The sequence below is a fragment of the Pelobates fuscus genome, chromosome 3 (assembly GCF_036172605.1).
Source record: "Pelobates fuscus isolate aPelFus1 chromosome 3, aPelFus1.pri, whole genome shotgun sequence".
Classification (NCBI taxonomy): Eukaryota; Metazoa; Chordata; class Amphibia; order Anura; family Pelobatidae; genus Pelobates; species Pelobates fuscus.
The window spans coordinates 393,810,673-393,823,233 of record NC_086319.1 but is presented as its reverse complement, the minus strand read 5'-3'; the positions used below and the strand labels follow the sequence as shown (position 1 = coordinate 393,823,233).

General features: G+C 40.3%; 2 non-coding genes across 2 annotated transcripts; one reads left to right on the top strand and one right to left on the bottom strand.

Annotated features, from left to right (window-relative positions):
- Positions 1-826: 826 nt before the first annotated feature.
- TRNAE-CUC (transfer RNA glutamic acid (anticodon CUC)) lies at positions 827-898 on the bottom strand. Its single transcript has one exon. It is a non-coding gene; the product is annotated as a tRNA-Glu (tRNA).
- Positions 899-9,312: 8,414 nt separating this feature from the next.
- On the top strand, positions 9,313-9,386 carry TRNAI-AAU (transfer RNA isoleucine (anticodon AAU)). The gene has a single exon. It is a non-coding gene; the product is annotated as a tRNA-Ile (tRNA).
- Positions 9,387-12,561: the final 3,175 nt, after the last annotated feature.

Genomic DNA, 12,561 nt, shown 5'->3' with positions numbered 1-12,561 from the left:
CAGGAACAGGGGACAAAGGGACTAGGGACCCGGATCCAATATACGACCCCTGGGAGGGGAAGGACAAAGGGAGGGGACATTGTCTTTTACCTGTTTTCCACCCCCTTGCATGGGGAGAGTATAAAGCCGAGTGTGGCCAATAAAGCTTGTTGTTGTACCCCGGGAACTGTGTGTCGTCTAGTTACTGGGGGAAAATGGGTCTGGTCAATAATTAATAGCGGAGGTAACCAGCCGGGTTACCCAGGGTCTGTTACACTAACATACTCTGCTTTCTTGCCTTTTACTAAAGATTTCTGTGGAAAGGAGCAGCTTTTATGAAATCTGACAAAGGTCAGGCTATATAATTGTTTTTAAAAAATAGTTTTTAAAAAAAAATTATTTTATGGTTGTTATAATGCCCGAAAGAATTATTTGTGTAAATCTGGCTACGTATTTGCACTCCTACTCCAAAGCAAAAGTGTCTCTAAACGTCAAAAACAATGTGTGTGTGGCTCACTTAACAGCCATTATTCAACACTTCTCAAGTTCATTGTACAACGAGCTCTGGAATAGACTAGCTTCAGGTTGACCAAATAGTTAGCCATTCTCTTCACTTATGTTTTTTGCTTTAACTTTTATTTTTATTTGGGTGCTATTAGCATTTTTTTCAAGTGGGCATTGTTCTTCTCTGTATGTTACTTGGTATTCTGGTAAGACAACAAAAATATATGCTATATTTCTAATGTTTCCTCTTTTTTCGAAAGTCATATAATAGCACTTTCCTGCTAGTGTTGAGAGTGATATAATTTAAAAAAAAAACCCATCAAATAATTATTGAAAACTACTATTCCCTGACCGGGAATCGAACCCGGGCCGTGGCGGTGAGAGCGCCGAATCCTAACCACTAGACCACCAGGGAAAGATGCAAAATGTCAATTAACGTAAATGTAAATTGAAAGACATGAACCACCTTCAATCTCAGAAATAACAGTAAATTCAATCCACATAGGAATTCCTTATAGCCTTAGAACTTAATATAAAATATGTGGAAACTATACAGTATGAGATTACTAACATGCATTTCTTTAGTCACCCATTTATTGGCTCATGTAAATTCTGTATTGTCATACTACATAAGACAACATCTATAATCAAAGTACTGAAGTGTGGCTCAGTGGCAAGACAGCAGGCCAGGGACACAGAAGGATCCAGGTTCAGTAAAGCACCTTTGGTATGGCCCTGCCTGGATGTCACAGTGACAATTACATTAATGTCCCTTTTACCTGGACTGACTTACACTGAACAAAAGGTATTGTACGAAACTGGTTCGTGGATTGCAGGATAACACTTACAAGGAAAGGTTACAGGAACTTAACATGTATAACTTGGAGGAAAGACGTGACAGGGGGGATATGATAGAAACATTTAAATACATAAAGGGAATCAACACAGTAATGGAAGAGACTATATTTATAAGAAGAAAAACTACCACAACAAGAGGACATAGTCTTAAATTAGAGGGGCAAAGGTTTAAAAATAATATCAGGAAGTATTACTTTACTGAGAGGGTAGTGGATGTATGGAATATCCTTCCGGCTGAAGTGGTAGAGGTTAACACAGTAAAGGAGTTTAAGCATGCGTGGGATAGGCATAAGGCTATCCTAAGGCCAGGGACTAATGAAAGTATTTAAAAAAATTGGGCAGACTAGATGGGCCGAATGGTTCTTATAAAGCCAGGGACTAATGAAAGTATTTAAAAAAAAGTGGGCAGACTAGATGGGCCGAATGGTTCTTATCTGCCGTCACATTCTATGTTTCTATAACCATAAGGAGCACAAGGAATGCAGATAGGATGTTTCAATACATACATATACTTTATATGCTCCCAGAAGTCAATTTTCTATCCTTTTTTTCCCACTCCAGCTTAAACTCTATGCAGACCACTGTATTCAAGTGGATATTTTAGTTACAGCTTCCCATTGATACTGCACTGTGGTGACATTCTGTCATCAAACTAATATGGTGACCAGGGGTCATGTGACCAAGCTCATGTATGCCTTTCTCACAGTGGGATAAGCTTTACCTTTGATATGGTAATTCAATACCTTTACAGGTCAGGAAAGAGATAACCACTCCCCCCTATCCCCATTCCTTTCTGTTCCTTCTTGGCTGCGCTACTAAGCAGACCCTTAAGTAGACATGGGCTAATTTTTATCATGGTGAACTGTGAGTGGGATCTGGTTATTTTATAAGATTTAGTTGTTATTGTTAGTTAGGTTGTTGTTGCTGTTGTTGTTGTTGTTGGTATAGTTAGTTAGATTGTGTGTCATTATTTGCATGTTGTTGTTGTTTTGTCTCTGAATAAATATTTGTTAAAGTAGACGGACCAGAGTTTATATGTGTATGCGTACATAATAATTTATAGAGTTTGGTAATACACCACATGTGGCGACCATGAATTTTAGACTTCTACAACAAATGTTTGTGAGGCGCAATAACTACCATATTGATACATAATCTAAGAGCAAGAGACTTTATAGCATAGGATTCGTTGTTGAAACAAATATACAAATGTGTTTTGTTGACTGTTTTAAATTTGTGTATTGTGACTGACATATTTTGTTGCAAATTGTAGCATTTATAGGTTTCACTTTGTTTCTGTACAGTTTTAAAGTATTGGTGATAAAAAGGGAAAATTGAATAGTTTCACTGCATTGGAACCTTTGATGTTTTGGCCATTTTAATAGCCCATGTGCTGTATTGTCTCTCTCTTGTTGCAACTAACCAGAATGAAACTTAATCTATTTTAATTGTTTTCTTAGATGTTACATTTTGAGGCTTCCCTGCATTCTAAGTTTAAATAGCAAACATTTTTTGTTGTTGTTATCTTTTGTCTGTTTGAATAATTGAATTCAGGATAGGAGCATAATGTTTGTGCATTATGACTGACAGAACGTATTTTGTTGCAAATTGTAGCATTTATAGTTTAATTTTGTTTCTGCACAGTTTTAAATTATTGGTGATTAAAGGGGAAGATTGAATAGTTGCACTGCATTGGTATTATTGATGTTTCGGCCATTTTTAATAGCCCATGTGCTGTATTGTCTCTCTCCTGTTGCAACTAACTAGAACTAAACTGAATATATTGTAATTGTTTTTGGATGTTACATTTTGTACATTTTGTGGCTTTCATTGCATTCTAAGTTTAAATAGCAATCTGTTTGGTTTTTTTTTTGTTGGTTCTCTTTTGTCTGTTTGAACCATTGAATTCTGGGTAGGAGCATTGTGTTTACATGATAAAGGTATTGGGGCTAATACAGTGTGGTGGCTATTGTTTAGCCAGGTTACCATTTCCATTTTTACACTGGAGTGTGTTTAATAGAAAATGAAAAGTTTGTATTTGAGGTAAATATTATGAAGTAAAGGTGCCTAGATTTTTATATGGTTGGGAATGATCATTGTGCTGAAGTTACAGTCAGGTATTTTTCAGTTCCCATATCTTCCTTTTAAATCATTCTGTTTATTTGTAAACCCCCCACCCCCTCCCCTTAAACAAACAGGGTGGTTTTGTGTTTTGCTATCTGTGGGCATTTCTCGTATTGAGACTGTGACGTTTTTTTCTTAAAAGACAAGAGTTTGTTTGAATAGGTTAATGTAATTAAGTTTTTCAAATGGTCCAATCTCTTTGGAGCCAGTTTCAGTTGTTTTTTTAAATTAATGCCATTGTTAAAAGCTTGTTGTTGTTTTTTTTTTTTTTTTAGTCTGCTAGTCTATTTCGATTAAAGAGCTCAGTTTTAAAATGTCATTTCTGGGTACTAAGTATTTTTCTGTAGACGTACTAGAGTACTTCAAGAATGACATTGACAAACATGATGGACCATATGAGCTTCCAGAACCAGCAGGCCCCAATTGTGGAAAATATGAAGGTTTCATGGATGTTTTGACACAGATTGTTGCTAATAAAAAGTGCCATATTAAGAAAAGGAAAAGCTTGGTTGTTGCTACAATAAGGGGTTTGGCAAGCATGGTAGTCGAATTGCAGCAAGCTAATTTAGTAACCACTAATAAAATGGAAGATGCTCTTGATAAAAGAGATTGTTTTAAAATAGCTGCCCTAAGAACAAACAAAATGATCGAGGGGTTGGAGAAGGAATTAAAGGAAATAGAACAACAGAGAGATGCATATAGTGCTAAGATCACTGAACTCCAAGACCTAGTCATGGAATATAAAATGAAAATTAAAGAAAACACAAATAAATGGGATAAGGAGATTCCTAGAGTATGCCCAGACCAGTCGTATTATATATCTGAAAGTAAAGAACCAGTGCTGGGAACAAAACACAAGGGAAATGTGCCAATTGTAAATGGTGTCCCACAAGCCCCTATAATAATAACTGAACATTTTAATGTAAGAGAAATGCCTACTAGCTTCTCTAGACAGACAAGGACTATGTCAATCACAGACAAAGATAATTTCCAGAAATGGTGGGGAAGTATGCCAACTGACGACTTTAACACCTTTACACATTGGTTTATGAGGGGAGCAAATAGAGCAAAAAGAGGAGGTCTTAACTTAGAAGAATGGACAGAACTGTTAGAATATGCTATGGGTCCTTTGGCTAGCAGACTATTTGGATTTAATAACAGTGTGTCTGATCAGGCAGGAAGAATTGCTGCAACAAATTTCTATCTAGTCAGCATAGAGAAAGAAATAGCTAATATTATGATGAGGCCAGCAGATGGTCCTAGAGAGGTAGCTCAAAGGATATTGTTCTGGTATACGCTACGCCAACCTCAACAGCCTCTGGTCTTGGGCTCACCAGAACACATTGCTAAAGTAATGGAAGCCCTTCCCTGGGAGTGTCAAGAATTTGTCAGGCTTTTTGATCCAACACCAGCAGACTTAGAGATTGTACTAACTAGAGCTGACAATTGGTGGATTAAGCATCCTTCCTCAGAACAGGCCTTCTCCGTTTCAGCCATAAGAACATTCAAGGTTGACTCTGGTAGAGATTTAGATGGTAAATGGAGAAGCCAGAGGTGGGATGTACCCGAACAAGAGGGATAATGAGAACTGGACCAAAACAGGACTTTGACAAAAGATGGAGAGATCCACAGAGGGACCATAGGAATAGGGACAGTGCTAAAAGAAGCAATGTAATGGGAGATAATTGGAAAAATAGATGGGAGGGGCCTAAGGTAATCAATAATAATTGGAATAATAATAATACATGGGAGAGGCTAAAAAGGAGAGAGAATAACTGCAAAAATCACAGTTGGCAAGAAAAACAGAGAAACAACAGGAACAGTTATTGGGAGAATAATTGGAGAAGGAACCATAGATGCAGGGGTGTATTTGCCGCGAGGCAAACAAGGCATTTGCCTTGGGCGGCATTTTCCAGGGGGCGGCAAAAAAAGCCGCCCCCAAACGCCCAGGGCAAATGCCTTGTTAGCCTTGCGGCTAACAGACATCCTGGGCTGGTGGCTGCTGGGCTGGTTGCTGGGCGGGCGGGCGGGCAGGCGGCTGGCGAGGGAGCACTTCCTCTGAGCTGTCTGCTCAGCTCCCTCGCGCGCCGCAGAGTGAGGCTGGGAGCCGGAATATGACGTCATATTCCGGCTCCGCCTCCCAGCCTCACTCTGCGGCGCGCGAGGGAGCTGAGCAGACAGCTCAGAGGAAGTGCTCCCTCGCCAGCCGCCCGCCCAGCAACCAGCCCAGCAGCCCGACCGGCAGCCCCACTAGACCCCAGGGAGAGGGAGAACCCCCCCAGCATTCCCAAAGGTAAGGAGGCTGGGGGGGTAAATTAAAAAAAAAAATGAGTTAATGTGAGTGAGTGTGTCTGTTAGTGAGTGTGTGTGAGTGTGTCTGTTAGTGAGTGTGTGTGAGTGTGTCTGTTAGTGTGTCTGTTAGTGAGTGTGTGTGAGTGTGTGTGAGTGTGTCTGACTGTGTGTCTGTTAGTGTGTGTGAGTGTGTCTGTTAGTGAGTGTGAGTGTGTCTGTTAGTGTGTGTGTGTGTCTGTTAGTGAGTGTGAGAGTGTGTGTGAGTGTGTCTGACTGTGTGTGTCTGTTAGTGTGTGTGAGTGTGTCTGTTAGTGAGTGTGAGTGTGTCTGTTAGTGTGTGTGAGTGTCTGTTAGTGTGGCTGTTAGTGTGTGGCTGTTAGTGTGTGGCTGTTAGTGAGTGTGAGTTTGTCTGTTTGTCTGTTAGAGTGTGTGTGTGTGAGAGTGTGTCTGTTAGAGTGTGTGTGTGTGTCTGACTGTGTGTGTCTGTTAGTGTGTGTATGTCAGTGTGTGTGAGTGTCTGTTAGTGAGTGTGTGAGTGTGTCTGTTAGCAGCTAACAGACACACTCACACACTCACTAACAGACACTCACACACACTGACATACACACACTAACAGACACACTCACTAACAGACACACTCACTAACAGACACACTCACTAACAGACACTCACTAACAGACACACTCACTAACAGACACACTCACACACAGACACACTCACACACAGACACACTCACACACAGACACACTCACACACAGACACACACACACACTGACAGATACGCATCCATTAGCTAACAGTTAGCTAATGGATGCGTATCTGTCAGTGTGTGTGTGTATTTAGAAGACGGGGGAAGGGTTGGGTGGGGGTGGCGGGGGTGGGGGGGGGTGGGGGTGAGGGGGGCGCCTGAGTTTTGTCCTGCCTAGGGCAGCACAAAACCAGGATACACCCCTGCATAGATGGGATGAGCATCAGACTAATAGACGGAATTGGGATAATTGGAGGAATAAAGAAAGGAATAGAGACTACTGGGACCTAAAGAGACAGACTGAGAGATTGGAGGCAGACATGAAAGCACTTAGGGAACAGATGAGGGAGGGAAATACTGATCAATTGGGGTTCCCCAGTAATTAATAACTCCCATAATGTTTGTTGTCCTCTACATCTGTATGTATGTATGTTTGTTTTTCTTTTGTTTCTATATTTTATCTGTCTCACCATTATCTCGTAACACTCCAGTTTAAAGAGGACCTTAGTATGTATTGTTATATATATATATATATATATATATATATATATATATATATTCATATTAAGGATAAGCCTCTAAATTCATGAATTACAGTCAGGTGCGCCAAATTCCAAATATTTTTTTTTTTATTAGTTTAGCACGCCTGCACTGCCAGCTATGTTTTTTTTTGTTTGTTTTTTGTTTTTTTTATGCTGGATTAATAATTTTAAAAAATCATAGTTTAAGTGAATTGTGGCCAACGTGAGGCTTATATTTGATCACACTGGAGAGATGTGATAGTGTAACTTTCTGTTTACAACAGTAAAAACATTAAAAGCATTTTTTTTTATTTGGTTCCCAACAAATATAGCCTCAAGTTGATTTTTGATTGATCTATAGATTGCACGCTGCCAAACTGTGTCATGGTAGCATTCAGTCTATTTTTTTTTTTCTTCTCTCTCTCCATCTTTGATGCTTTTTTTTTTTTTTTTTTTTTTTTGCTTTTTGTCATTAAGAATATAGGGAAATTAGATTGCCTTGAGTGAAGATGGCATAAAGAATAAAGTGACAATGTATGCTATTTGTTCTATTTGGCTATACGCAGGGGATTAAATAGTTGTGGGTATGAGAATTTGCACCTATGTTCAATTGCGAATACATTTTTCACCCTTACATCTTTCCCACTCACATTCATGTATTGTAATTTTCAGTTAAAACTATGTACATTTTGTGATTATTGCATGTATTCACCAGTAAATTATAAAATAACTAATATGGTTTTGTGTTCAACTCTCCATCAGGTGTGGAGTAAATGTCTAAATTAATCAAAATTTCAGGAGACATTTGTGGGTCTTTTACCTACATCTAAAATGTAAACATAGCCTTAAGACACCACAACCAAATAGATTTTATTAGACAAAACTAGTTAAGCCTTTGACACAAGACAATACGCTGATTACTGTTGTACATTTTTCATTGTCTGTGTTTGATTCAAAGAACATTTTAATTGGAAGGCCCAGAGAGGTGAAGGTAACTGACATGTCCTGTCACAGTTTACTATACAGATGAAGAAGTGCTGGGATTACCAAGACAAACTATTATCATGAAAATGATTACTATTCAGATGAAGAGGTGCTGGGATTACACGTCAAACTATTATCCTGAAAATGGATACTATACAGATGAAGAAGTGCTGAGATTACCAAGTCAAACTATTAACACAGCCCAGAATGAGGATAAAGTAACAGCAAGAAGCAGGAATTTGTGTCATTTCAAGGTGGTCACAGAATGAGTTTCCCCTACACTCATGAACTTGCATGTGCCATTAAACAAACAAACCTCAAGCTTTGTAATGGATTGGCTAAGACAATGTTCAAGGAGAATTCATTCTAAAATCACAGCTATCAAACACACAGATCAGTCACAGTCTTCAGATTCCAGTCCCAGGCTAAACTAAACATCACATTGTGTCATAAACTAGTGATAATTACTGTATGGGGTTGATTGTGTCTGGATTTTACTTTACTTCACATGAACACATTGCCATATAATATTAATGAACAACTACCAGGGTTCTTACCAACCCACTAGGGCAGTAGTTAATTTAAAAACGGAACAACTGAAAACAATAGAAATTGGGGGAATGTGCGGTGATGCAACCCCTGTTTGACTATATTCTTTCTCTCGCTTTTAAATGTGCTCAACATAAGAGAAAAAAAAGTGAGGGAATGTGGTGACATTCTGTCATCAAACTAATATGGTGACCAGGGGTCATGTGACCAAGCTCATGTATGCCTTTCTCACAGTGGGATAAGCTTTACCTTTGATATGGTAATTCAATACCTTTACAGGTCAGGAAAGAGATAACCACTCCCCCCTATCCCCATTCCTTTCTGTTCCTTCTTGGCTGTGCTACTAAGCAGACCCCTAAGCAGACATGGGCTAATTTTTATCATGGTGAACTGTGAGTGGGATCTGGTGATTTTATAAGATTTAGTTGTTATTGTTAGTTAGGTTGTTGTTGCTGTTGTTGTTGTTGTTGTTGTTGTTGGTATAGTTAGTTAGATTGTGTGTCATTATTTGCATGTTGTTGTTGTTTTGTCTCTGAATAAATATTTGTTAAAGTAGACGGACCAGAGTTTATATGTGTATGCGTACATAATAATTTATAGAGTTTGGTAATACACCACCTGCACTACCTGGCATCTACAGCGACAGTGGCTTGTTGGGTATGTAGGCTTCTTTCTCTAACTGGGATTGATCACTCCTCGAGGGCCCATTCAGTTGGCTCCTGTAGACATAGCTGTCAGTACCATGACTATCGTGGCCGGTTAGCTCAGTTGGTTAGAGCGTGGTGCTAATAACGCCAAGGTCGCGGGTTCGATCCCCGTACGGGCCAGTTAAGTTTTGGTTATCATCTCCAAGGCAAAACTTTCAAATAGCCAGAGAATCATGGGGAACCTTGCTTTTAGACACCGGTAAGGTAATGAAGGTTTTAAACCCTTCAGCAACTTGTAATGGGAGGGAAAGGGGCACTAGAGGGTCCTGCAGTGCCAGTAAACTTGGTTTCTTAGCGATATAGGGTCTTTAGGTTCCCCCCACCCTCAGGATCCCACTCCCGTTGGGTCCAAGGGGGCTGAAGTGATTAAACACTCGCCTTTCTCCAGTGCCGGGCTCCCTCGGTGCTGGGAAACTCTCCTCCTCCTCCTGACGTCAGCGCTGAATGAGCATGCGCGGCAAGAGCCGCCCGTGCATTCAAAGCGCCCATAGGAAAGCATTTTCTTAATGCTTTCCTCTGGACGTCCAGCGTCCAGCGTCTTGATTTTCACAGTGAGAAGCGCAGAAGCGTCTCTAGCGGCTGTCAGTGAGACAGCTACTAGAGGCTGGACTAACCCTAGTGTAAACATAGCAGTTTACAGCTGCAGGGTTAAAATCTGTGGGACCTGGGACACAGACCACTTCATTGAGCTGAAGTGGTCTGGGTGACTATAGTGGTCGTTTAAGGACAGAGACAATTGTACAAGTTCTGATCAAAGCAAAACCTGGAATTTGACTATGTGTCTGTTCAACCATAATTCACCTTTTTCATATTAAGTGCACCCACACTTATTATAGATATTTTTTTTCAGGAGAAGCAGGGCTTTCATTTCACATCAAATATTTCTATCTGGAACTATTTAATATGAATAAAATCTAAAACAAAGTTTAAGAAATGTTATATTTTTTTAGTTCTGCATGGCATTTTAACTGTGAATATCATAATACTGTTAGCTTTTATTGCAGTAAAATACACATATTTGTATTCAGCAATGTCTCATGAGTACTCCCATGTACAGGAACTAAAAGGAGAGGTGGGAGAGGAAAATAATGTCTGGTCTCTGAGCAGGATGGGCATCAACCCTATATGTAAGCGACAAAAAAAGGAAACAAGCTTTGCCCAGACCAAAGTGTACTGAAAAATGCTTTACAAATTAACTTTTAAGAACTATCATTTAAAATCAGTCATAATGAGGAAGTGAGTGGGAATTGTACAGACTCCCTTAAACAGAGGTACCTTAATAGGTGCAAAATAAAGCACAATGTTGTCTAAAGCAACTATGTTGCAACGTGCTTTATAAAAAGAGAGAATTGTTGCTCTTGCTGGCAGAGACAGCTTCACTGTAGTGAAATGATTAAGCACACAGAGATGAATCTTTCTGCTGCTGATAGAGACCTGTGAATATGTGTCTCGTGCAGCAAAAAGGGGAGTTGGTCAAAAAATGATGCAGACTCCCTTAGAAGGGAGCTTTGTGAGTGCAAGGATACAATACTGTGCTGTCTAAAGCCACAGTGTTGTTATGTAACAGGTGTTGCTAATGCTAGCAGAGAATGAAAAATATGTGTCTCATGCAGCTACACGTTAGTGAAGAACATTTAGCACACACTAATACATCTTCCTGTTACTGCCAGAGACCTCTGAATGTATGTCTCATGCAGCCCACTTGTCACTGCAAATACTGTGCTGTCTAAAGCCACAGTATTGTTGCTAGTACCTGTTACTGGCAGAGACAATGCACAAGTTGTCAGCTTGTTCAGCATAAGGTTCTATATAGATAGTTGCCGTCTGGGAGGAGTTGGACTGATCGGTCTGAGCGGGAAAAACCCTAATCTGAGCCTTCAAGGGCACCTGAGTAGAATAATACACTTAAACTATCTATACTAAGTGCATGCCTAAAGTGCATAGAATTCTATAGTAAGATCGTTGGTAATATGCTATTACTATAGTGCACATAACACTGAATCTAGCCTGGTAAGGTGAAGTGAAATCCTTCCTGTCAGCCCTCTATGGATCGTGAGTCAAATGATGTTCACATATGGCAGTCCGAGAGTGCGAGTGTACCCTGAAGCGCGTTTCGCCGGCTTGGGCGGCTCTTCAGGGTTTTTTTAGCCAATGGTTTTACAGTGTTTCCTCTCGCTGTCACGCATTTGTCCTTGCACAATCTGAAGTCCGTCGTAACTTTTCCAGAGGCGGTTCGCACAAAGTTGGCCAAAGAAGTACGTTTATGGAGGTTGGCGGGCACCTTGTTATAAATTCCACTTAAGGGTTTATATATTTCCCACTTAGGTGTAGTCCCAAAAAGGAAAGTTCAGGCCTTCTTTGAGCCGTGTCCTTTGGTAGTGGTGCTGACCTTGTGGGGCTAGCAAATACGTAATCCACAGGTGGTCTTCTTCACGGATAATCTAGCAGTTGTACACTCGGAACTGTCTTTCAGCAGCTTCAAGGCCGGTGGTGAGTTTTCTGTGGGGCTTTGTTCTCTTGTGTATGGAGTTAAATGTCTCTTTCCGGGTGCAGCATGTCCCTGGTTACCTTAATGCAATTGCAGACTCTCTCTCTCGTTTTCCGTGGGAGCGGTTCAGGCAGGCAGCACCGGAGGGCCTGCCCTGTCTGGAAGTGATGTGGAAGCTTAGGACGTCATGCTTGCAGGATGGGTGAGGTCTTCGCTATCTCCTGCTACATGGAAGGCGTATGAGAGGGTCTGGCAGGATTGGTACCGACTGGTGGCGCAGGTAGGGTCAATTAAGGGGTATTGCTATTTACTGACTAATCTGGCTCGGGAGGGATGTATTAACAAGTGCATGTCAGCACTAGCCTTAAACCATATGTTTTAGTTTTAATATGTTTTGGATCAATGTCCGCGTTAACGCACCTATTTTATTACTGGTTTTGCAGGATAATTATTTTAATAAATTGTCTGCAGCTTTATCTTATACCCATAATCGGTGTTGTGTTTTATTTACTATACCAAGCTTTGTATTTGCTAGAGCAAGCTTAAACATTGCAGGTACAACCTGGAAATGTAGTGTTGAGGAAAGTGTGGACAAAGGACGACACTGGCGTTCACATGGTTAACAGCTGCAGGACGCAACAGTTGCTCAAAGAATTCATGTAACAGCATATCAGCTCGGGGCGTACCTAATTTACATACCCACAATGCTTTGCAAAACAAAATGGCCATTTTTATTTACGTATTCAAATAATGATAAGTTTTTTTTTTTGTCATTCTTTCTTTTATTGGGGCACTGGGGTGTAGTGT